Below are 27,458 nucleotides of genomic sequence, written 5' to 3' on the forward strand. Positions count from 1 at the left end.
TAAGAGGTTAGTTTTTAAGGATTGGTCGGCCTTGTGTCAGGATAACGTGACTGGGTGGGACATCATGCTACACGTCTGTGGCATGATGCCCCAGTGCTAGACATTACTAAAATCTGCCCCATTGCAGACATCATTAGTGATATGACTGAAAAATTGTTAAAGCTATATTAAAAAAATCCAAACCACATTACACCACATCACAGCATTGGGATTGATTATATTAAATGATGAATCATCAGCCTATGACGACCAATTACTGATGACTGTCTTAACATAATCTGGTATATTTTTTATTAGCTCAAAACCTGTAAATGGAATAATACGAAACTGGATTTAACCAATATCAGTCACAAAAACTGTCATTCATTAATTAGTAATTTCAGTGAAAGTCACTGAAAGTGATCAATGATAGATGAAATCATTTACAGTAAATTACCATTATGTGATAGATATGTTTAACAGAACACGAAGATTTGCCTTGATTGACAAAGAAAGTATGTAATCAAGGACAGATATTAGTAACCACCATTTCTTAAGTACCATGTTATTTATAACCACCATTTCTTAAGTACCATGTTATTTATAACCACCATTTCTAAGTGCTGTTATTTATAACCACAATTTCTTAAGTGCTATGTTATTTATAACCATAATTTCTTAAGTGCTATGTTATTTATAACCACAATTTCTTAAGTGCCATGTTATTTATAGCCATAATTTCTATGTGCTATGTTATTTATAACCACCATATCTTAAGTGCTATGTTATTTATAACCACCATTTCTTAAATGCTATGTTATTTATAACCACAATTTCTTAAGTGCTATGTTAATTATAACCATTTCTAAGTGCTATGTTATTTATAACCCCCATTTTTTAAGTGCCATGTTTTATAGCCATAATTTCTATGTGCTGTTATTTATAACCACCATATCTAAAGTGCTATGTTATTTATAACCACCATTTCTTAAATGCTATGTTATTTATAACCATTTCTAAGTGCTATGTTAATTATAACCATTTCTAAGTGCTATGTTATTTATAACCCCCATTTCTTAAGTGCTATGGTTTTTATAACCCCCATTTCTTAAGTGCTATAATATTTATAACCACCATTTCTTAAGTGCTATGCTATTTATAACCACCATTTCTTAAGTGCTGTTTTTTATAACCATTTCTAAGTGCTATGCTATTTATAACCCCATTTCTTAAGTGCTATATTATTTATAACCATCATTTCTTAAGTGCTATGCTATTTATAACCACCATTTCTTAAGTGCTATGCTATTTATAACCATTTCTAGGTGCTATGTTAATTATAACCATTTTTTAAGTGCTATGTTATTTATAACCACCATTTCTATGTGCTATGTTATTTATAACCACCCTTTCTTAAGTGCCATGTTATTTATAACCACAATTTCTATGTGCTATGTTATTTATAACCACCATTTCTTAAGTGCTGTTATTTATAACTACCATTTCTTAAGTGCCATGTTATTTGTAACCACCATTTCTTAAGTGCCATGTTATTTATAACCACAATTTCTATGTGCTATGTTATTTATAACCACCATTTCTTAAGTACTGTTATTTATAACCACCATTTCTTAAGTGCCATTTTATTTATAACCACCATTTTTTAAGAACCATGTTATTTATAACCACCATTTCTTAAGTGCCCTGTTTTTCATAGCCACCATTTCTTAAGTGCTGTTATTTATAACCACCATTTCGTAAGTGCTATGTTATTTATAACCCCCATTTCTGAAGTGCCATGTTATTTATAACCCCCATTTCTTAAGTGCTATGTTATTGATAACCATTTCTTAAGTGCTATGTTATTTATAACCATTTCTTAAGTGCCATGTTATTTATAACCACCATTTCTTAAGCATCATGTTGCACAAAGATGTTAAACCAAAAAGTTAACTTGTGTTTGCTTTGTGCTTTGTCTGCAATTATTTTAGCTTCTCTCATTTTTTTTGCCAGCAAGTTATGTCAGGTGCAGCTGGACTAAAATTCATATCAGAATACAATGACTACACTTCATTTTGATGTGCTAACATAACACAACATACAAGCACATATCAGTTTTTAATAGGTTGGTTAACTGCCACCCATCTTTGCTGGCCAAGGTTCGAATATAAATAGGTTAACATAGTTAGGACCATGTCTATGACATCAACAGGAATAAAAACTACAGCAATATAGTTGCTATAAAAAAACAAAAAAACATTTGATGGGCCTATCAAACATCCGCTGCATCCATTTCCATTCCAGATGTACAGGATAAAATAATGCCATAGCAGTTTGCTTCTCCACTGCATCCATTTCCATTCCAGATGTACATGATAAAATAATGCCATAGCAGTTTGCTTCTCCACTGCATCCATTTCCATTCCAGATGTACAGCTTTACTAATGTAAATACATAGACATCTTTGTCTGGTCACTTGGAGGTTTGTTGATTGCAGTTAACCTTCTCTTGAGGTAAATAAAATTTGTTTATCGCAATATACAACCTACAATATGACTCATATCACTGGACATGTCAGATTTAAGACAGGATTACCTCCATTTTAGTTCACCATGTCAGTGTTTATGACTGATATGTTACTTCCCCATGTCAATGTTTATAAATGACATTTTAGTCCACCATGTCAATATTTATGACTGATATAATAGTCCACCATGTCAATGTTTATGACTGATATAATAGTCCACCATGTCAATGTTTATAACTGATATGTTATTCACCCTGTCAATGTTTATGAATGATATAATAGTCCACCATGTCAATGTTTATAACTGATATGTTATTCACCCTGTCAATGTTTATGAATGATACAATAGTCCACCATGTCAATGTTTATAACTGATATGTTATTCACCCTGTCAATGTTTATGAATATGTTAGTTCACCATGTCAATGTTTATAACTGATATGTTATTCATCCTGTCAATGTTTATGACTGATATAATAGTTCACCATGTCAATGTTTATAACTGATGTTAGTCACCCTGTCAATGTTTATGAATGATATAATAGTCCACCCTGTCAATGTTTATGACTGATGTTAGTCACCCTGTCAATGTTTATGACTGATATAATAGTCTACCATGTCAATGTTTATGACTGATATTTTAGTTCACCATGTCAATGTTTATAACTGATATGTTATTCACCCTGTCAATGTTTATGACTGATATAATAGTCCACCATGTCAATATTTATGACTGATAATTGTTAATTCACCATGTCAATGTTTATGAATGGTAGTTTAGTTCATTGTATCTATGTTTATGAATATTTTAGTTCACTGTATCAATGTTTATGAACGATATTTTAGTTCACCATGACAATGTTTATAGCTGATATGTTAGTTCACCCTGTCAATGTTTATGACTGATATAATAGTAGACCATGTCAATGTTTATGACTGATATGTTAGCTCACCCTGTCAATGTTTATGGCTGATATAATAGTTAACCATGTCAATGTTTATGACTGATATGTCAGTTCACTATGTCAATGTTTATGAATGATATTTTAGTTCTCTGTGAAAATGTTTATGAATTATATTTTAGTTCACCATGTCAGTGTTTATGACTGATACGTTAGTTTACCATGTCAACATTAATGAATGATATTTTAGTTCACTATGTCAATGTTTATCACTGATATGTTAGTTCACCCTGTCAATGTTTATGGCCGATATAATAGCTGACCATGTCAATGTTTATGACAGATACGTTAGTTCACCCTGTCAGTGTTTATGACCGATAATTGTTAGTTCACAATGTCAATGTTTACGACTGATATGTTAGTTCACTATGTCAATGTTTATAACTGATATGTTAGTTCACCCTGTCAACATTTATGACTGATATTTTAGTTCTCTGTGAAAATGTTTATGAATGATATTTTAGTTCACCCTGTCAATGTTTATGACTGATAATTGTTAGTTCACTATGTCAATGTTTATGAATGATATTTTAGTTCACTGTATCAATGTTTATGAATTATATTTTTAAGTAAAACTAATGTCAAATATATGTTTTAACACTTCAACCACAAACACCAATGTCTACTAGAAATCTAAGAAATATCATCACTAACATCGTTGCTGTGGGTGTAATCAAATATCATATGACCTCAATTTTAAAGTGTTTCTTTCTTCATTCAATGTAAATAAATGAGAAGTTGTACATTCTGAGTTTGATTTCTCAGACAGTAACATATTGCAAAGTAGGTTTAACATGAAAATACAAAAACAAATGGGAAATGATAATTATTCATACTTTCCTTTGCTATGAATGTTCATCCTTTGTTCAATACATGAAACACGATCGTAGCAAACACAGACCAAACCTGAACATTAACTATTCTCATACTTGACAGGGTATTTTCAAGATATTTTCAAAGAGATGACCTGCTAGTTGTTGATGACTCCAATTCTGGGTAGTTAGCCATTTCAAGCTGCTCCATTTGACTCGATGCAGAATTCTTGGTCACAATGCCATTTCAATTAGATTATATAAATATATGACAAAAAGCTTACTGAGATGGATTCATTTCTGATCACTAGTGTCATCACCAGTTCTGCACATGGTACTAAATGAGCTAAAGAAATAGAACAATGACCTCAAGCAAGGAAAATCTTATCTAGAAAAGGTCCAGGTGTAGGAGTGGAGATCGTTAACAACTGAGTCACTCTACCCCCAACAAATATAAAACTGAAAAAAGGCTTACTCTAATGAGTGCTCAATTTAAAAAATAAAACGCAAACATTTAATAATTATTCATGACCACTGAAGATTAAAGTATATGATAAAAACACCATTTTATACACATTTACCATTTTATACACATTCTTCACATTTAGTATGGGACCCCAGGTGGACAAGTGATCTAAAACGTTCACTTTTACTGATCACTGCCATCTAACCTCTTTTCATGTGGTTTTGAATCTCAGGAAATGTGGGTATCTGAGAAAACTGCCAAGAGCTCCCATAGGTCTTTTGTTCCTGCTAGGGTATTCCCCAAATTTTTCCTGCACATGTCATATTGGCTGCCATATATAACATAACTTGCATTGAAAAACAGCATTCAACCCTAAACAACGACACTTTTAGTACTGATAAGTGAACCAAAATGGCAAACGTATGGCACTGATCCATTCATGAATCATTTCACCCTTAACCCTCACCCAATTCAGTTTTTTTGCAAATGTTGACTGACCCAATATACAGCAATACAAACATTTTGGCAATAACCACCTATAAAGAACATGAAGCTATCAATTTACAAGGCCCACAAATGGCCAAGATAACGATGTTTTCTTTTGACTGGATATATGTGTGTGTGTGTGTGTATGTGATTTGGATTTTTAACGTAGCTTTAAAAATTTTGCAGTCATATTGCTAAGATGTCTGCAGTGTGACAGTTTATAGTGATGTTTAGCACTGGGGCATCATGCCGCAGACATGTAGCATGATGTCCCACCCAGTCACATTATCCTGACACCAGGCTGACCAGTCCTAACACTAACCTCTTAATGCTGAGCGCCAAGCGAGGCAGCTGTTAGTACCATTTTTTTGTAAGTCTTTGGAATGACTTGGCATGGGATCAAACCCACGACCTTCCATTTCCGAGGCGGATGCTCCAACCACTGGGCCACCGGGGTGGTTTGACTGGATGGAGTTCTGAATTAGATATTTCTGACAGTGAATTAACTGCCCTTCCTATCATATGTATAATGTATATGAGATGTGTATTGGATTGAAATGTTGTTCCATTGTGTGTATATATATATATATATATATATATATATATATATATATATATATATATATATATATATATATATATTGTATTTAATTGACCTGTTTTTCCTATATATATCATGTATTATTGTATGAAATATGTATTGTATTGGAATGTCATTACTATACATCATGTTTATTAGACATGTACTTGAACTGTCCTTCATATAAATATTCTATATTCCACTTTTCTAAAAGCCCTCTATCTGCCCTTGCATATAAACATATATGTACCTATCCATGTAATATTTGTATAATAAATGAATCCAACCAATCAGAACCTGCACAGCACTATACTGTAAATTCACTCGTGCAAACTCCAAAAATCCACATTCCCATACCTCTACTTATTTATATAAGCATAATGGGGATAAATTTACTAGATCAACTCTGCATGGTCTGTAATTGGTACACAAAGTGTGGAGTTCACAGAGTTAAAATAAAATTACAGACTTAAGTCTGAATGAGACTGTAAGGTGCATATGCATGGGGCCATAGAACAGGAGTCATCCTAGCTTTACAGAGATGGCCACCAAGGATTTACCTGTATTTTATAAAGGGGCAGTCTCACAAATAAGAAAGGTCAGATTACTGGTAAGTAACACAATGGGCCACATTAGTGATAACAAAAAACTTTTAAGCTTGCCCAGTTCTGTCTGTGTCATGATGTGGAATAATGTGTGCTTTCTATGGTGATGTTTGCACATAATACTCTCTCTGTGTGTGTGTGTGTGTGTGTGTGTGTGTGTGTGTGTGTGATGGGGTAGTGCAGGGGAAGTGATGTGGAATAATATGTGTGCTTTCTATGGTTATGTTTGCATATAATAATGTGTGTGTGTGTGTGTGTGTGTGTGTGTGTGTGTGTGTGTGTGTGTGATGGGGATGGACAGGGGAAGTGACAGAATTTATTATGAAAATATTCAACATGCTTAATTGGCTATTTTGAAAGCATATTTTGATTATGCCACATCTATATACTAGGTGGATATATAGGTATTTGGGCTAAACAGTAACAGTGATTTAAATCAATAAATACTTACTTTCATAAGTAGTCCAATTGCTATAAATGTATAGGTCACAGCTGTAGACTGCAAGCATTTACTTACTTGAAGCTTTCTCAACCACAACTCACAACAAATTTAGCAACTCATCCACTAGGCGTACATTATTACAATAAAGGACCCATATATTTGGTTATAAATGAAAGTACTCAAGTTACACCACTACAATAGTTTAAGCTACACAGGCTGTCAACTTAACACCACACAACAGTCAAAACAAGTATATATGTCACAGCTTTTGGACTAGATGTATGTAACAAAAAATAGACACAATGAATGTCAATAACTAAGGTACAAATACGGTACCTTGATTTCCAAATCTCTGCTGATCTAAGACTGCTGGCCAACTGCTAAGGTTCCAAGAAATCTGAATTCTGGATTAATGTCATGTCAGACAACATTCAGAAGCACTTTTGAGGCACCAATGCTGAACAATAACAACATAATCTCATCCAATCATTGATTTTCCCCAATGCTTGATTGTATACTGCTCAAAATGAGTTAGGTCACCATGTTTCATCAATAGCAGACCAAAGAAACTACTTTCAAATGCAGCATTGATGCAGTGTACATGCATCTACATAGACAACAAAATAATTGCAGTGTCCAGATTCAACCAAGGTGGTCTTGACAATGAGAACTCTATGGAGGACATGACATTGTTTCTGGTAAACCAATATCATTGAGATAAATCAACATTTCTAAAGAAATTCAGTGGAATAATATATGCCTCACCTGCTGTGTGTATAATTAAACAATTTCATGATACATTATAATGCTGACCATTGCAATCATAGAGTGTACTACCTAATAATTAGACTGCCTTATAATGAAGTACGTGTCATTATAACACTGTCATGGCAGTCATAGAGTGTACCATCTAATAATTAAACTGCCTTATAATGAAGTACATGTCATAATAACACTGTCCATGGCAGTCATAGAGTGTACTACCTAATAATTAGACTGCTTTATAATGAAGTACATGTCATTATAACACTGTCCATGGCAGTCATAGTGTACCATCTAATAATTAAACTGCCTTATAATGAAGTACATGTCATAATAACACTGTCCATGGCAGTCACAGAGTGTACTACCTAATAATTAGACTGCTTTATAATGAAGTACATGTCATTATAACACCGCCCATTGCAGTCATAGAGTGTACCACCTAATAATGAGACTGCCTTATAATGAAGTACATGTCATTATAACATTGTCCATGGCAGTCATAGTGTACCACCTAATAATGAGAATACCTTATAATGAAGTACATGTCATTATAACACTGTCCATGGCAGTCATAGAGTGTACTACCTAACAATAAGACTGCCTTATAATGAAGTACATGTCATTATAACACTGTCCATGGCAGTCATAGAGCATACCACCTAATAATGAGAATGTTTTATAATGAAGTACATGATACATTATGATGTTGTCCATTGCAGTCATAGAGTGTACCACCTACTAATGAGAATGTTTTATAATGAAGTACATGATACATTATGATGTTGTCAATTGCAGTCATAGAGTGTGCCACCTAATAATGAGAATGTTTTATAATGAAGTACATGATACATTATGATGTTGTCCATTGCAGTCATAGAGTATACCACCTAATAATGAAAATACCTTATAATGAAGTACATGATATATTATGATGTTGTCTATTGCAGTCATAGAGTGTACCACCTAATAATGAGAATACTTTATAATGAAGTACATGATACATTATGATGCTGTCTATTGCAGTCATAGAGTGTACTAGTAATAATATTAATACCCTTACTCCTACCTCAACCACAACAAATCAAGTTGAGGCTATGATACTGTAGCTAAGAGTGTACCACCTAATAATTAGACTGCCTTATAATGAAGTACATGTCATAATAACACTGTCCATGGCAGTCATAGAGTGTACTACCTAATAATTAGACTGCCTTATAATGAAGTACATGTCATTATAACACTGTCAATGGCAGTCACAGAGTGTACTACCTAATAATTAAACTGCCTTATAATGAAGTACATGTCATAATAACACTGTCCATGGCAGTCATAGAGTGTACTACTTAATAATTAGACTGCTTTATAATGAAGTACATGTCATTATAACACTGTCTATGGCAGTCATAGAGTGTACCATCTAATAATTAAACTGCCTTATAATGAAGTACATGTCATAATAACACTGTCCATGGCAGTCATAGAGTGTACCATCTAATAATTAAACTGCCTTATAATGAAGTACATGTCATAATAACACTGTCCATGGCAGTCATAGAGTGTACTACCTAATAATTAAACTGCCTTATAATGAAGTACATGTCATAATAACACTGTCCATGGCAGTCATAGAGTGTACTACCTAATAATTAAACTGCCTTATAATGAAGTACATGTCATAATAACACTGTCCATGGCAGTCATAGAGTGTACTACCTAATAATTAGACTGCTTTATAATGAAGTACATGTCATTATAACACTGTCCATGGCAGTCATAGTGTACCACCTAATAATGAGACTGTCTAATAATGAAGTACATGTCATTAATACACTGCCCACTGCAGTCATAGAGTGTACCATCTAATAATAAGAATGCCTTATAATGAAGTACATGTCATTATAACACTGTCCATGGCAGTCATAGTGTACCACCTAATAACGAGACTGCCTTATAATGAAGTACATGTCATAATAACACTGTCCATGGCAGTCATAGAGTGTACTACCTAATAATTAAACTGCCTTATAATGAAGTACATGTCATAATAACACTGTCCATGGCAGTCATAGAGTGTACTACCTAATAATTAGACTGCTTTATAATGAAGTACATGTCATTATAACACTGTCCATGGCAGTCATAGTGTACCACCTAATAATGAGACTGTCTAATAATGAAGTACATGTCATTAATACACTGCCCACTGCAGTCATAGAGTGTACCATCTAATAATAAGAATGCCTTATAATGAAGTACATGTCATTATAACACTGTCCATGGCAGTCATAGTGTACCACCTAATAACGAGACTGCCTTATAATGAAGTACATGTCATTATAACACTGTCCATGGCAGTCATAGTGTACCACCTAATAATTAGACTGCCTTATAATGAAGTACATGTCATTATAACATTGTCCATGGCAGTCATAGAGTGTACCATCTAATAATAAGAATGCCTTATAATGAAGTACATGTCATAATAACACTGTCCATGGCAGTCATAGAGTGTACTACCTAATAATTATACTGCTTTATAATGAAGTACATGTCATTATAACACTGTCCATGGCAGTCATAGTGTACCACCTAATAATGAGACTGTCTAATAATGAAGTACATGTCATTAATACACTGCCCACTGCAGTCTTAGAGTGTACCACCTAATAATGAGATTGCCTTATATTGAAGTATATGTCATTATAACACTGTCCATGGCAATCATAGAGTGTACCACCTAATAATTAGACTGCCTTTTAATGAAATACATGTCATAATAACACCGTCCATTGCAGTCATAGAGTGTACTACTTAATAATTAGACTGCTTTATAATGAAGTACATGTCATTATAACACTGTCAATGGCAGTCATAGAGTGTACCACCTAATAATGAGAATGTTTTATAATGAAGTACATGATACATTATGATGTTGTCCATTGCAGTCATAGAGTGTACCACCTAATAATAAGAATGCCTTATAATGAAGTACATGTCATTATAACACTGTCCATGGCAGTCATAGTGTACCACCTAATAACGAGACTGCCTTATAATGAAGTACATGTCATTATAACACTGTCCATTGCAGTCATAGATTATACCACCTAATAATGAGACTGCCTAATAATGAAGTACATGTCATTATAACACTGTCCATGGCAGTCATAAAGTGTACTACCTAATAATTAGACTGCCTTATAATAAAGTACATGTCATTATAACACTGTCCATGGCAATCATAGAGATTATCTCCTTATAGTTAAACTGCCCTATAATGAAGTTATTTTACTTCAAATCAATGAGATAGGATATATGACCATCTTTGACTTGTAACTGGGGTCAAGTTATAATGAAGAACCAGGCAACTGGGACCATATTATAATAAAGGACCTTGTAATCAGGACCATTTTATAATGAAGGATCTTGTAACCAGGACCATGTTATGATGAAAGACCTTACAACCAGGATCATGTTATAATGAAGGACCTTGTAACTCTTGTTGTTGTAGAGTTTAACGCCACTTTTCAGCACAAGATAGGCTATACATGGTGGCCAGTATTAATGGTGGAGGAAGAACCCGGAAAAACCCCGGAAAGAACCACCAACCCATGAGAAGCTACTGGCAAGCTTTCTCACATAACCACATTAGCCGAATCCGAGACTCAAACCGACGCAGACAGAGGTGAGATGGCAGTGATCCATAATGGTGAGCGCCTTGTAACTGAGACCATGTTATAATGAAAGACCTTGTAACTGAGACCATGTTATAATGAAGGATCTTGTAACCAGGACCATGTTATAATAAAGGATCTTGTAACCAGGACCATGATATAATAAAGGATCTTGTAACCAGGACCATGATATAATAAAAGATCTTGTAACCAGGACCATGTTATAATGAAAGACTTTACAACCAGGACTATGTTATAATGAAGAACATTGTAACCAAAGACTGTGTTATAATGAAGGACTTTGTAACTGGGACCATGTTATAATGAAGGACCTTACAACCAGGACCATGTTATAATGAAGGACCTTGTAACTGGGACCATGTTATAATGAAGGACCTTACAACCAGGACCATGTTATAATAAAGGACTTTGTAACTGGGACCATGTTATAATGAAGGACCTTACAACCAGGACCATGTTATAATAAAGGACCTTGTAACTGGGACCATGTTATAATGAAGGACCTTGTAACTGAGACCATGTGTTAATGAATGACCGTACAACCAGGACCATGTTATAATGAAGGTCCTTACATAAAAGAAAAGCTATACTTCCCCAAATGAATGCATTACTAGTCATTAGTATATTTGTATTGCTGCTTGAAAAATGGAGCTAATTAATTAAATTTGATGTGAAATGTCCCTATAAATGTCTAGCCTTTTGCTGTGCTGACAAAACCAAGAAATATGCAAAAACTAGCCTGACTGCCCATGCATAACGAGCTTAAAGGTGAGTGCCAACAAATGAATGACATTAGCTCTGTTCACTATCACTGTACACCAAATAAATTACCTTCCTTCTCAATATGATAGGTGTGAATGTGTTCATGAACTAGAGAGACACCTTTTCCTAAAGAGTTTTATCTAGACAGGTGTCCACATAACAATTTGCAAGAGTCTGAGAACAAGAAATGAGTGCTGTAACACTAATATACATCAGTTTTAGGATAATGTAGATGCTGACAGGGCAAATTTCTCTATTTTTTAGGGGTCTTCCTGAATCAAAACTGGAACTGCAACCATGTTGAACAACAGAAATATGTGATGAACTTAAGGCTAAACATGACTACAGTGTCTAACAAAATGAGACTCCAATTCCGGTCTGATACTGCATAATCCCAAGCAAACAAAATATATGCATACCATACCAAAGATCTTGTCTACAGGCCAATTCTACAGTGGCATGCCTAGCTAAATACTAGGTGAACCACATGAAAAAGATGGTGGCTAAGTGGTCAGCACACTGGCCACTGGCAACTGAGGTCTCAGATAAAATCCTGGTAGGCAGGAAGGAGTTGACAGTTTCTTAACAACTCCATCAGCATCACTGGAATGTATGATGCTAGCCAAAGTGCCATTTGTTGGAAGAGGACACGACATGGCATTCCCATGTACTGGGGGAATCCCACTCTCTGCATGTACAAGATCCCTTCCATGGTATTTTCGAAAAGAATACGCACCTTTCATTGATACAGGATTTCTTGCCACATCACCGAATGTCTAACAGTACACATGCCCATATACCTAAGTATGATGAAAGCATGGCGTTATATGGCAAAAACGCCTTCCAAAACATAACCCAGAATGAATCTCAAAGCCAGTATTTCAGTGCTGTCAAAAAGTACAAAATTAAAACCAATAGATTTTCTTTATCACTACTCATGTCTTCACCCTAAGCTGCTGTATCTCCAGATCATCTCTGGGTCATATTTAGTTGTTAAATATATACACCATCTAAACTGAAGGTAAAAGTCCATTACTGAATACTACCCATTTATTCTTTCTTTCTTTTCATTCTAATTATTGTTGCTATACAAGTATACAGTAACATGTTTCTGCTGTAAATGCCAATATTAAGTTACTGACTCCCACTATTACAATACTGTATATACAGTTTTCCTTTAGTGCCTCATTAGCATATTCAGTGTTTGCAACATGATGCCTTCAATGACCATGTGAGCCACAGTGTATAAGTATATACTGTATTACTGTTGACAAGGAGAGAGCATGGAATAAGCATGTGCTTGTTGCTCAATTCTCTATATGATGTTATATACTTTCCACGGCAGCCTCTACAAATACTGTTTAAATTAATAAAATCAACACTTTTGTACAAATGACAGTTTCAACAGAATAACACATAAAATAATAAATAAAAACTTGAAATAACTTTTATCAAACTGCTGACTCGCTTGAAAAACAGTTTTGTGATACAAATTTTACTACTTTAGGGGTATCAGTCGCTCATTAAATAATTTAAAAATGAAAAAGAAAAAGTCCAGCCAGTGTTGTAATAAAATGACTTGTCCAAAAAGTCTGACCATATATGATAACATCTGAAGACAAGATCTTCAAATCTGAAAATAATTATAATCTTCCTTCAAATAGAGCTACTCAGTCTGAAGGAGAAAAAAAATGGATAATCACTTTATTCAAAAGGTGTTCCTGACTCAGACTCTAAAGACTGTGTAATTGAGCGATCTTAAATCCACTTTGGCCTCTTGAGAATAGAGTCCTGCTATCTGTACCATACTAAGAAACCAAACTTTTTAACCTGTGTTCAACTGGGCATTGACCTACAAAACAGTCAGTGACTGGTATCAGGGGCCAAAGAGAAGCTCCTGGAGACACATTATACAAACAAAACAGTTTGACCATACATGTATTTGACAGTCTGTATCTAGCCACATAAAAATGCAGTAGCCATGGCTCTCTATTATTTGCATACTAATGAAAAATCAAAGCCCCTAGTTTTCTGAAATCAGTTGAGCTTGATCATTCCAGTTCACTCCCAACCAGAAATATTTATCTACATGTAAATGTTGATGAAATGGCTTGTTGTTTTACTGAACATAAACTAAGTAGATCATTTAGTGTCAAGGCAATTTGAATCAGTGCTCTACCCAAACACTCAACATGGTAGCCAGTCAGGGCTGATCTAATGGTAGGATTCAAACATGCATCCTTTTGGTAAGAGTCTAGTGTTATGAGTCTAGACTCTTACAAAAAGTAACAGAAAAGAGTGAAGGCAACAAGCTTTGTAAAATGTAACAAATAATTTATTTCCCTAGAATATCGAGTGAAAAATGAGAAAAAAAGAACTTGCGGTTTTACGAATCAAATCCAAATATAATCCAAGAATTAAAAAAAAAAAGTCTTAGTAATAAAAATCATGAATGAAACTGAGTTCGAATCCTGATGAAATCCAAAATGGAAGATGAAGACATCTGTTGTAACCTTTGAAGTGCTGTTATGTCAACAGTTTCTTGTTGAATCACAGAAAATATTATTCCAGTTTTGAATTCAACATAACTTCCAATAAATGTTTTTATCCAAGAATTTTGTAGGAGCACTTATGTCTTTCCAAGGAAAATAATTACTTGAAATTCAATAAAATAAAATTTCAACTCAAACTGTTCACAACATATGTTTGGAGCCTGACTGACTACTTCTATACAAAACATTGGGTATAAGACTAACTTAAGATGCAAAATAGATTCCCAGATGGGAGTTGAGAGTTCAACCTTCCAGAAGGAATGGAAGTTTGTTTCCAGATAATTATCACCTCTTCCAGGTATGACCTTGACTCAAGTTAATAATTCTTACTCGGAGAAAGAATATTTAAAAAAATTAAAAAGTTGTTTACCAAAATTGACACTGATTCTGAAACAAGTTCAGGAACCAGGTCAGCATTAGAAACAGTGTCTGTATTATTAGTTGTTTGCATTGAAAAAAAATGAAAAATCAGTCAGAACTGAACTCTATTCTAGACAATATCAAATCCAGTAAATAATATTACATTACAATAGCATGCAATAGAATAAAACATTTATAAAACAAACAAACAAACAATTAAATTAAATTAAATATACATAACACCAGCATGCTAACCACTGAGACAAATGCTACTGCCTCCATTAGTTCCTTATTAAAACATGCAAGATCCAGAATATTCTATGTCCCAGAGCCAGCGGATGATACGTTTGATGAAATGTAAGTAATTTTCATCATGTAATTAAAATAAAACTAGGTAGTCAATTGGCCATGTTTCATGACAAAATGTAAGTTTGCCAACAGATAAGACCTGAGTGTAATCTAAGATTACATAATTACATAACTCATTATCAAATGTTTAATAACTGTTGTTAACATTAAAGCACTCCCTTACTCTAATATCATTCGTTATTTTACCATGTCAGTTATAAGGCAGGTATTCTTATGAATCCCATTTCATTATGTTGTTGTGAAATCATATATAAACTTTATTTTATTATAAGACAGTCTCACTATAAAGCAGTGTACTTTATCACTTCTATGTGCAGCATTATAATGAGGGAGTATTGTATCATGTACCTCATTATTAGGCAGTTGCATTATAAGGAAGTATACTCTATCACTCCCATGGACTGAGTTAAAATGATGAAGCATATGCAGAAAATGAATTCAGATTAAGTGATCTGGACAAGAAATGTTGGCCCCTCTACAGATTAAATATTTTTGCAATATTTTATCTGTAGCTTTTTAGAACTTAACTTTTAATTAGTTATACCACTACTACTGTACTGGTATACCCATAAGTCCAATATATGCATACATGTGAATACATACATACACAATGCATGCATGGACACACACACACACACACACACACACACACACACACACACACACATAGATACATACATACATTGTTATGACTCTATGGTCATAAAGTAACAAAAAGAAGCATAAATGAAAATGTGAAAGGAACTTACAGTATTATGAAGTGAATCCAAAATAATCCTGATAAAGTTCTATTAAAGTCCAAATAAATGACAAGTTCTGAATAAATTTAAATACCAGAAATGTACTGGTCAGCCAATCATCATGACATTGTCAAGATGGAGCTGTCTAAAACACCTTTGAATAATTCACAGCAGTTCTAGAATAATATTACAGTCCAAAAACTGAGCACCTTCTATTTCCACTGAACAGTCCAAACAAATGATTCTCCTCAAGTAGTATTTTAGTACAACATAAAACACATGTGAAGAGTTACAACAGGAACATAAGAAATGAGGATGACTCCAAAATAGGAATGAATCAGATTACTTGGTTCTCTCCCTCTATACACCTAGTAACACTATACTTCACAATATACTCCACATGACAGGTCTTACTACTCACTTTGAAATTTCCTTTCATGTGACAAAGCCCAACCAATAGGAAATTAGTTAATTTTTCTAGAAGTGTCCAAAGTTCCAAACCCCACCAACTAATGAGAAGTTAACCCAAAGTCATCATTGAATATTATTATTATATTATTAAGATTATTATTAGTAACTGTCAACACATACATACCCAGTCATGAAGGCAAAATCTAACTAAAAATAATCTGTACAATCTACAGCCATGCATAAAAATTGCAACAATTAGATAAAAATCATGTTCCTGGAGTTACATACATGTATGCATGTGTACGTACAGTCCAAACAAATGATTATGTATTATGTACACACATACATACATACATACATACATACATACATACATACATATTAAGGGTTCCTCGCTGTAATGTGCCCCTTATGGAATTACTACTAACCCCAGAGAAGGACGGGCAATTGTGAAGGGGCAAATTTCTGACGATCTAACAAGAATACATTTAGTTGAGACAGAGAACCATTAATTAGATTTATGGAGACAGGCGCGTATCATATCGCCATACTACTATGTACGGTATTGTCCTTTAGAGGGATAATTTTATTCTTAATTAAGCATTTGTTTATACAGCAGCCAGACGGACTATTAGGGACACAGTAAACTTCATTTTCATGGTAAAGTTGTCACAATTGAGAAATCGCAGAAACTCTGTTACTCAAACTACCAGTTCAAGCTGACCCCGACTTTGGCGCCTCTGAAAAAAGGCAGCAGAGATATTTGATTCTGATTGGTTACGTTAAATAAGGTGCATGTTTCCCACACAAAATTTTCTAGGTTTTAAAATTGCCACATTGGAAATTTTAATCAGTCTATGCTTTTCCTGCAAGAGGAAACCCAAGAGTAGGACTCCGGGAGGAATTTGCAAGAAATTCCCTCGTAAAAGAACTGTTGTCCAAAGGGGACTGTTGTTGAAAGGAACCGACGAAATAATTTGCTGATTAGAGGGAGGAACGTTGAAAGCAAAGGGAGAAAAAGCTCCTGAGATGTATTATCCTGGGACGTATGATGTGACATTACCCTGAGACGTATACTGAAAAGTAGAGAGATAAGTGCAGTGAGATGTACAATCCTGTGACGTAATCCTGCGACGTATTAATTTCTGACACGTATTCTGAGAGCATCCTGAGACGGATGGTGGAAAGTATCATCCTGAGATCCAAGGTTCCGAACAGCTACAGTGGAAGCAGAACAAATTGAGGACGAGCAGGTTATGCAATCGTACAAGACGTTGACTCCGATTGTTCACTCGATCCTATGATGAACTAAATCTATCAGTAAACAGATTGACTGTTTTATTTAAATCTATTTGCATTTTCTTTGTATTTCGGTGAAAGTTTAAATTTCTAAAAGCAGAATATATTCCTGATGTAATGAATTTTCACAGTTGTTTTATGTAATTGATCAAATTGTTTGTTTACATGCACGGGGGCTCGTGTTGGTTTATTCTATATATCTGCTCAGATCTCTATCTACTTCACCTATAAGTTTCACCACTTATATTTATATTTACTCGAACCAGGCAATAACATCAAGGGCGGTCAACCCCTAGATAACGAAAACCAAATTAAGTGGGACACCTACCAGAGATAACAATCCCGCCTTTACAGCAATTAAAAGGTTAAATATCTCCGAGCCTCCAGACAGCAAAGCAAAGGTGTTAAAATATAAAACTGATAAGGTGAAAGGTATAACAATTTAATAAACTATATCATGGTATTCCACAATTACAGGACAATTTTTCAATGCAAGTGCTTCCAGTCAATACACGACCGATCCAAACTGTCAATTATTTCATCCTGTGAAATTAAAGGTGATCGGGTTTCCTCCCTGTGTCCTTTCTATGTTACTCACTTGTAACTTCCACCTTGTATACCTTTCGGTACTTCTGGTACCCTTGTTTCTGTTTCCCAGCTCTCCTTGTCGGTACTTCCGGTACCCTCGTTTCTGTTCTCTCTGCCCTACTTCCTGGCACAACAGCCTATCTCTACATGCCCTCCACATCTTCTCCTCTCTGGTCTTTGTGTGACATCCGATTCCACCCGGAAAGCTTCCTCATAAATCTTTGTTCCAATCTCATCTGAAGTTTATAGAACTCCCTTTCCCACCCTTCTGACAAGCGTGCAACTTCGGCACTCGGAGCGCAGTCAAGTGTCTCCAACTTCCCTATAACCTGCTCTTGCCAATGTCTAGAGGTGCACTGATCCGTTCAGAATGGATGGAACAGAATAATGTCTGGCTGCATGAGAAACCTGCCCAAAATTTGACTATCTAAGTTCTGATTGGATATCGGTGGTCTCTTTGAAAATGGTTTGGGGTGTTATCATTGAAGTTTTAAAATCTCAGATATCTGGCCTCGAAGCCTAAACCAACCGGTGACCTCACTGCTATATGCAAACAAACAGAGTTTCTCACCCTGCGGCAAGGTTCTTCAAAGGAAGTAACCGCGTTTTGTTTCAGAATCAGTCTTAAGTCGTAATATTATATAACATGTATTGACATTACCCAAGTACTTTGAATCACGAATTCTATCAGAAAACATTTATAACATCAAGCAGGAATTGTTAACAAAGTTTCTCACACAATGTGACATTCCCGCAAAATATATGGGCTCCCTCCCAACAAAAATGTTGTTTGATGGAAAGTTTGGGCTGCCATTGCCCACCCACTCATATCCCCCTTTCAGTTGTGGATGTTGCTTGGACAGTTAATGCACCAATGTATACATGCAGGACTAAAAAGACATAAATGATACAACATAAAAATTCCTTTCCATGATATAAAACTAGAGAAACCATTGTGATTCGATAAAAACAGGAGATTAATTTTGGTTTTCTTTCTTTAAATTTAAATCATTGTTCTTCAAAATCTGCTTCAGAAACTATTATCCTTGTCTGCCCTTTGAATCCATATTGTACAGAGTGAAAGTCATGTGCTTTGACCAACCTTTATTTCACCATGTCCCTCCAGATTTTCATTACTGTGTACCTCCTTGGATCACTCTTTTTTAGTATATGTCTGTCACGTTATAAGTAAGGAACAATAGCCAGATTGCAACATGTATATGCTAGACCCTGAGGCTAATTATTCGCTTCATAAATGTTGCGAGTGTAAGCCGACATCAGAAAGATGGGGGGAAGCCAGTTGTATATAACATGGCCATAGGAACTTGTTACCGACGCCTTATTCTGCTGAGTACGATTCACGGGTAAGTGGCATGAATTGCCGGTGTTGGCTCAAAGGAATATCAAGTGGGGGTCATAAATCCACCCTTGACAGACTGCCGGGGAGGGGGCAATGTCTGCTAATTATGTAGACCATGGGTGAATTGACATCCACTCGAACTGAGCAAGGCGTGGCCACCATTGGAATCGCAAGTTTAAATCTAGTGTCTTGAAATTAAACGTCAGTAGTCACTAAACCATCTTGCGGGAATTACATAAGGAAGCTCTAAGCTACTCCAACGTCATTCGAAATTGGCGGGAAACTTTGTTATTCTGGGAATTACAAAGGAGCTTCGGAAAGGTCAGTGACTTATTTGCTCGATTGTCGCAATCTGTTATGGCAAGGTAATTGTACTTTAATTATGTGCAGTATGTATACTTCATTACTAGAATCGGTAGTACGTAGAATTACCATTTGTAGGGTTTAATTCATTTTTAGTGTTTTACATGCATATTTTGAGATATGAGCAATGTTTATGTAAAGAATTAATATTGTAATTCGCTATTTGGTTAATTCGTAGTAACCTCATGCATTTATTCATGTAATATTCTAGATTTGCAAATGTTGAATTGAATTATAACTTTGTATAATGGTTGCAGTGTGCAACATTAGTTAATATGAGTATTTGACTATTTGTGTATACTTCGTAGGAGTATAATGTGTAAGGATATATCAGCGTATGGATATGTGGATATCTGGGTACACTTTGTAGAAGTGTAATGTCCAGAAATGTGTCTGATTATGTGATATTGTTCTCTATAATAAGATTGAGAATCTATATACACCGATGTGATGAAATCTACTGATATATGCATGATAAGCAGTTGATACCGTGTATACCATACCAGAAAGTATGGGTATTTTGATGTGCATGAATGCGTGACCAAAGAAGGTAATGACTTATCATGATAGATTGTTGTTTAGTGTGAGGCTAGATAGCTAGAGGAATATACTAATGTCCTTGTGTGTGTTTGGACAGGAAGCTTTTAGGGACTGGAGGAGCTGTAGGAGACAGAGAAGGGACATACCCTGGTACAGCTGGTCCCGAGTCTCTGGGAGACAAGAAAAGGAGAGAACGGAAGTGGAGGAAGTGAAAGGGTGAAGGACGTGGTTGTTGGACTGAAGGGGTACTGTGTATCAGTCAACAAATACTACAGATGAGTAGAAACACAGGACAGGAGGAAAATCTATCACACTAAGTCAGATGGTGAAATAGGCCATCACTTGGTTGAGTGAAAGACGAGTGATAGGGTTTTGAATATTGAATTTCATTTGAGGAAGGGCTATTTGTAACTGAATGGCATTAAATTTGTTGTTTATTTGAATTTCACCTTTATGTATTCAGTAATTTAACTGTCAGCATCGCTGACTGGGGGCTCAGAGCTTTGCATCTCTATCACTACTTCAATTTCTAACGAAAACGAGCCAGGGTGGGTCTTCTGTAATAATTAAAGATAATACTGGGAGCACCCCACCCCAACCTAAGGTAATCTATGAGACCCCTTTACAATGTCCATCCATACCTATATTGGTTTTAACAATGGTCAAAGTTGTTAAAGGTTATCAAACTGTGCAATGGTTATTAATATCCATCATTCTAGTCATGCTGCAATATAAAGACAGTGATAATTTAATTTATGTTTAGGTTAAATAAATGACAGATGGGACCAAACTTGTGCCAATATACGATTTGTCATTGAATCAATTAATTATTACTTTGTTAAGAAAAGCAAGTCTAAAAACCAAGGGAATCGTAATGATAATTGCTGGCGGATAATGCATCAGTTAAATGTGAGCAAGATCAAGAACAAAACATTCTATAGTGAAGTTCATTTTAGATGAATCGGATAGTCACCCATTTTAAATTTTACAAGAATTATTTTAGCACTTGACAAAATGTTGAATGCAAACATCCAAGAAAAAGATGAAAAAGAATATTACGAACCTATTCCTGCAAATGTACTTGAAGTAAGATAAACAATCAATGCCAAATCTTGGTCTATTTAGACTCAGCTAAATTCCGTATCAGTTTAGCACCTTGAGTATTACTTTTAGTCTCAACAACTGCCTTGCTAGGCACTCAGCATTAAGAGTTAGTGTTAGGACTGGTTGGCCTGGTGTCAGAATAATGTGACTGGGTAGGACATCATGCTACATGTCTGCGCGTGAGACCCCAATGCTAGACATCACTATAAAGTGGCCACACTCCAGACATCGTAGCGATATGACTGAAAAATTGTCTAAGCTATGTTAACAATCCAAATCACAAACACGCACACTTTTAATCTCACCCATATTTTTTCATTTTTTTCACCATTTTTATTTTGTTTACAGTACCTTGAGTTTTAGAACTTTCACAGTAGCCCAGCCCAAATATTTACATTTTTCTCTGGATTTTACAGTAACATCTGAAGTCCATGAGAGTTTTGTATAGCACTACATTTAACATAAGCAATTTCTGATTTTTTTAGTAACTGCTAAAGTTTGTGATGGTTTCCTGATTTTAATATCTCTTTTAGTCAAGACCAACATTTTTACATTTTGTTCTGAGTGGATTTGCCTCAGTGTCAGCTAATGTCCATGACACTTTTGCAATTTTATTACTATTTTTGATCTAAGCCATATATTACTTTTACATTTTTTCCGAAATTTTGTTTGGTCTGCACCAAAGTCAGTAACATTTTTGACAACTTTTATTCAAAGCTACTTTTATCTCCTTTCCAGTTCATTACTGTCCCCACTAAAGTTTGTAACATTTCTTGAAATTTTATTTCTGCTTTTAGTCTGGGCGATATAAATGTTTCAGGGTTATTTTTTTAATTTATTTATTTATTTATTTATTTATTACTTTCATTATTCATATCATGTGGGGACACTAAACACAGCATGTTGGATATTAACTGGTCACTATACACACCGTGTTGGATAGGAAGTATGGAGTACTAATTACTATACATAGATTGATAGTATAGTGTGGGGTGTTGGATAGTAGATGACTGAATATTATTATTGTGTTTGGTATTGGTCACTAAGCATAACGTATTGGGTAGTAACACAGAGTAAGGGCCACTACATACCACGTTTCGAATAGTATATATGGGGTATTGGATGGCATAGAGATGTGTTTTTGAGGTCAACAAATTTTACAAATGAATACCATGAGTTCTCAACAGCATATATGTTAGCATTATAGCCTCAAACTGTTAAGAGTGCCTCCGAATGTAAACCTACGGCGAACTGTCGATTCCCGCTTGGGTCTAGGGTCCCATATAACATTACTTATAAATTAGCCCACTCACCCCCATCACCCGTATTGATATGTTAGACCATACAGGTTAAAGAATTGATCTCTGACATAGTGACCTATTTTTTTCATGAAGGTGAAGTTTTGTCAAGATCAATTGCCTAATAAAGACTGAAGGTTCCAGAATTCCTGGAACAGGATAAAAACAGGAATTATCATCTACGTGGGGACGATTTTTTTCCTTATAAAAATCCCTAGTTATCAAAGTTAAAAATTCAAATGTGAAAGGAACTGCGTTGGCTCGAGTTTTGGGCTCGGTCAACGTGTATATGTGAAAACGCTGCCTGTAGTTTCCTATGGATCTTTGGTTTTTAAAGAGCTTTTCCCGGGTTCTTCCTCTACCAGTTATACTGGTCGCCACGTATCCTGCGCGGACAAATCGCGTGAAACCCCAAAACAACAAAATATTCCCAAATCCACCAGCCTGGGGTACAGTAACTCTATTCTACTTCAGCCCGGCTGCAAATGAAGTGTACATAAATTTTAACGTATTGTTTGTTTAATTTTGTTGTAGGTTTAACGCCATTTTTCAGCACACGATAGGCTAAACATATGGGCCAGTATAACTGAGAACCCGGGGAGAACCAATGAACCGCGGGAACCTACTGGCAAGCTTTCTCACATACCCACATTGGCCGAGTCCCAGGCTCGAACCCAAATGGACAGTGATAGATATAGGCTTTAGACCACTCGTCCACAGAAGTGAAATGTGTGAGTGATCTGAAAAGACGAGGGCTTTAGACCACTTGGACACCCCTCAAAGTTATGTACAATTATGATCTTGTATGTACTGCTGTACAGATTGCAGTATGTCCGTAATTTGTCGATGTACATAGTATGTTGAATCATGTATATTTATGTGAGACTGTGCGTACCACCACTGATCGATTGAATACGTTGGTAGTTGTCTTGTTGCGTGAATAATCCTAAATGTCTAATTAAATTGTGGTTTTAAATAGTGGATAGTAAAAGTATAATAGGTCTTGTGTTTTCTATCTTTTAAACACATGCAATAACTTTAAATAAAGATTACTGGACTCTGGGATTAGAATTAAATAGTGTAAATTACGTCCTAGGTTTGACTCAACATGGAATGTGTCAAATCCATGCAGCAGTGACAAACGGATCGACCTTCTTGGGGGCATCTTGGCTAGTCATGGTTCCGATAAATAGATAGGTAGATATGTAATGTAGATAGGTTAACATATAGGAACTAGGCTAGAAAGGATGTCTGGGGGAGGGGGTATTTCTGAAGGAAAATAGCTACCAAAAACTATTCCTGTTCTGACTTGCGTTTGGGGAGAATAACTAATTACATACATTTTACTGGTTGGGGACAAATTATTTTCATGTAAAAGACACCCCACCCCCCACCCACCCCCGAAAAAAAAGAACACAAATTTCGTGATTCGAATGAAAAATCCCAGCGACACCTCTCCCCCCACCCCCCAAGTAAATGGTTCATCCCTAAGGGTTGTCGCATTACTCGATAACTAGCAACGTTATCTAACCTACCTGACATTTTAAGTAAAATATTTATCCTCTCAAGTTTAATGATTAAACATCATTTGTAACTATAATAAACCGACATATGAGCCTATACCTGAACCTCGTTTGACTTCGTTATATGTCAATGAACTATCTCTAACGATTAACTCTAGTGACCGATATGTATGCAGACGAAAACAACATTGTAACTTCCTCTAGCAACCTTCATGATATCAAAACCGATCTAAAGCCTGATTGGAGGAATGTGAATAACTGGTATCCGCCTAACTTCGTGTATTTAAGAATCAACCCCAAAACATAAAAAAATTAACTTGTTCAGTAGGTATGTTCAGAATCAATGCTGCCAAACCGAATATTCACTTAATGGAGTTAATTTAGATTCGAGATGCAGTGAAAAGCTTTTAGAACTTTATGTGGATGTGTGGATGGAGCTTTATCTTGTCAATTAATATATAAAATTTACGTTCTTTAGTTTCTGCTTAAACCACCCACCCACCCCAGCAGCTTGTACCCCGGTAACGATTTTAAAAACGGAAAGCACCAACGAATTTTTTTTATAAATCCACAAAACTTACTCATTTCATTCACCGATTAATTTATATCAATGAATGAAATGAGTAAGTTTTGTGCATTTTTTTAATCTCCTGGAAACTTTCCTTTTCAAATCGGTAGAAGAGTACAAACTAGTTTAGGTGGGGTCGGATAACTATAGTACTTCATCCAGTCTTGCCCTGTTATGTCAAACTGAGACCTACCTACCTTCCCCCAAAAAACTAGCGGTGCGCAGTATTAGCGGTATAGCAGTGTGTGTTTTTTCCCGTAGTACGTACCACACTACTTTTTCACTGTACCAGCACGTCGGTAGTTTCCGTCAGTAATGAATGAACGGAAATTCCTTGTGAATCTTGCTACGACTTCAGTGATATTAACAGCGTGTTTCATTATCCAAGCCCAAATGGTTCCCAAACATTATCATTTTTTTTTTCACAAAACGGTTGTTTCTGTCGCAAATTGATGGTGACGAATATAATTCTAGTTATGGCCTCTGAATCAAATCTTCGACACCTGTGACGTACTCCAACGCAATAAACCTTTAAACAGATTCGTGCAAAATACAAATTTAGGAAAATTTTCAGTTTAAAACAAACAAAAAACAAAAACAAGTCATGTTTAAGTTACTTACTAGCGTGTATAAGTATGTTAAGCATGTATTCCTTTGTAAGACTGCGAATCATCCATAGATTTTCAGGAAAGCACTTGGTTTTTGTCCAAACTGTACGTAATTTCTCAAGTACACTAAATATTTTTTCGTTTAGTTGAGTAAGCGTGTTTAATGTTTACTGGCCCTCTCTGATAAATATCTTAACCGGTTGTTGACATCCCACTCAATCCTTTTCTGCCTATTATATCAAGTGTTGCTAGAAAACAGTATCAACATTTCGATTTGTCATCAATAGGCTTTCTAGTGTCAGCATGGTGTCTGTCACATAATCGTCTATAGTGAAAGCTTAATTATCAATTTAGTTATAGGTTTTACGTTCCAACTTATAACAATAATTAACACAGACATAGTAAATGTATCTACTGTAAAATACTATCCATTCATTTAACGGGGGGGGGGGGGGGCTCTGCTCAAACTTTATTTTCTCTTTTATCTAATGATAATTAAACTCTTTTTCCTAATTATATCATGGATAAATGTGGTGCTATTTTGCTACAAATCAGAGCAAATGTTTCTTTTTTTCCGGTTAATGACGGACGGAAATGATATCCAAAAAACAGTGCCAGGCCCCTGACCCAGAACACTGAACTGGATCCCGAATGTAATTGCGGCATAAGGTGGTACGTATCACGTTGTGAAATACCGCGTTACAACATTTTTACGCGTATCCAGCAAGGGCAGGCAAGAGGGGCAGCAATCCCCGGGACCTGGGCCGAACAACACTTTTTAATTTTATAAAATAATTTTTTTATTTAAACAAGAACTAGGACAGGCCCGGGTGTTTCTTACCACAGGGCCCGTGATCGCTCTCTACGGCCCTGTAGCCAGCTCCACCAAAAATCGCGAATTATTTATTCTTTAATGGTAAATCGTACCTCTGAATATGCTTGTACAATTTGGTGCTATTCATGCAACAAAGAAATGGATTAAAAACTTCCAACGTCACGTGTTAAAGAGAGCAGCACGTTTGATTCTATATACCAATGTCCATGCACTGTATCTGCAGTTGTCTAAAAAGTAAACTGGCTCTATTGTTGTTGTTCGTTCTTCGAGTTCGAAGACGATCGTCACATTACAAACTTGTTTGATTTCTTTGATTAGTAAATTGTCACTGTCACAAATCGATCCTCCTACCACAGACATTAGACATCTTTATGTGTTAAACTCTGTTCACAGCTTGTCGCCTGAATGCCTGAATGAACTTGATATTGATTGCTAACGCCACTTCGTATCACTAGATCCCAACAATTTTTACTTTGCTAAATAAATGTATCGAGCTTTTAGAAATACAATTCCATACCAACTGATTTGAGAGTTGAAAGTAATGTTTAAAAAATTAAGAATATCTGACAAGGTACCTTTCGCACATCATCTATTTAAAGTTCTTCTAAGTAAATTAATGTTTCCGCGCGCGCGCGCGTGTGTGTCTGTGTGTGTGTGTGTGTGTGTACGAGACATAGAAACAGTAAGTAGGAGAACGTAATTTAAATGACGAATGTGCAAAATGTGCGTGCGTTTAAACAAAAAGTCCGATAAAATTTATTTCATCTTTCCTTTTCTCGTGGGGGATGCGCAAAGATTATTCTTAAAAACACCGTGTTACCCTCATGAAAATTTATTAATATTATTATTTTTAGTATTA

General features: G+C 35.4%; 1 protein-coding gene and 1 long non-coding RNA gene across 16 annotated transcripts in view; one reads left to right on the forward strand and one right to left on the reverse strand.

Moving 5' to 3' along the window:
- Nucleotides 1–27,458, reverse strand: part of LOC149783365 (oxidation resistance protein 1A-like) — a 227,964-nt gene that overhangs the window by 170,317 nt on the left and 30,189 nt on the right. Inside the window, exon 1 of one of the 11 annotated variants that reach the window (XM_089931587.1) lies at nucleotides 7,196–7,523. The exons of the other annotated variants lie outside the window; for them this stretch is intronic. The gene's annotated coding sequence lies outside the window, so the exon portion shown is untranslated. Of the gene's footprint in view, nucleotides 1–7,195; nucleotides 7,524–27,458 lie in introns of those variants that run through there. 11 annotated transcript variants of the gene reach the window in all.
- The window catches only part of LOC149783366 (uncharacterized), a 48,422-nt gene continuing 27,171 nt past the window's right edge, over nucleotides 6,208–27,458 (forward strand). For all 5 annotated transcript variants that reach the window (XR_016413593.1, XR_016413589.1, XR_016413591.1 and 2 more), the window contains exons 1-2: nucleotides 6,208–6,422; nucleotides 20,761–26,436. This is a non-coding gene — a long non-coding RNA (uncharacterized LOC149783366). The remainder of the gene's footprint in view (nucleotides 6,423–20,760; nucleotides 26,437–27,458) is intronic.

This window comes from Sinohyriopsis cumingii, chromosome 14 (assembly GCF_028554795.1).
Source record: "Sinohyriopsis cumingii isolate HCF-2022 chromosome 14, ASM2855479v2, whole genome shotgun sequence".
In the NCBI taxonomy this organism is placed as follows: Eukaryota; Metazoa; Mollusca; class Bivalvia; order Unionida; family Unionidae; genus Sinohyriopsis; species Sinohyriopsis cumingii.